Below are 465 nucleotides of genomic sequence, written 5' to 3'. Positions count from 1 at the left end.
GTAGGGGTATAATAGATACCAAGGAATACTGTGGGCAAATTTGTAACCGAAAACCATGTATTGTCATAACAGAAAACAAATGATTCTGGAGTGTGTTTGGAAGGCATGCGCCACCTAATGACAGCATGACGTCCGTTGAACGGGTGCGTCACATACGAGCTACGGACTGAGCGAATTTGTGCCTTGATTGGTCAGAAGGCCAGCCAATCTGGATAGAGCGTCTACAGGTCGACCACTCTCGTCCCCCTAATGAAGATTCTAAGGCAACCTTGTGGAACATTGTGTGATGGACCTACAGATACTGTTGTAGTAATATTTTTCTGGTCGGCATGAAGAACTATTAGACGGAATTCTGCGCCGATACCGCTTTACTGCTCACAGTTGGGCTCTGTTACGGCCAAGATGTTCGTTTCGCACATTGGCCAAAAGGTTCAGTCGCTTGTCAGTCCAGCATCAAGACGGGTG

This window comes from Opisthorchis viverrini (assembly GCF_000715545.1).
Source record: "Opisthorchis viverrini unplaced genomic scaffold opera_v5_234, whole genome shotgun sequence".
Lineage (NCBI taxonomy): Eukaryota > Metazoa > Platyhelminthes > Trematoda > Opisthorchiida > Opisthorchiidae > Opisthorchis > Opisthorchis viverrini.
The sequence above is the reverse complement of the archived record's forward strand: the minus strand, read 5'-3'. Positions refer to the sequence as shown.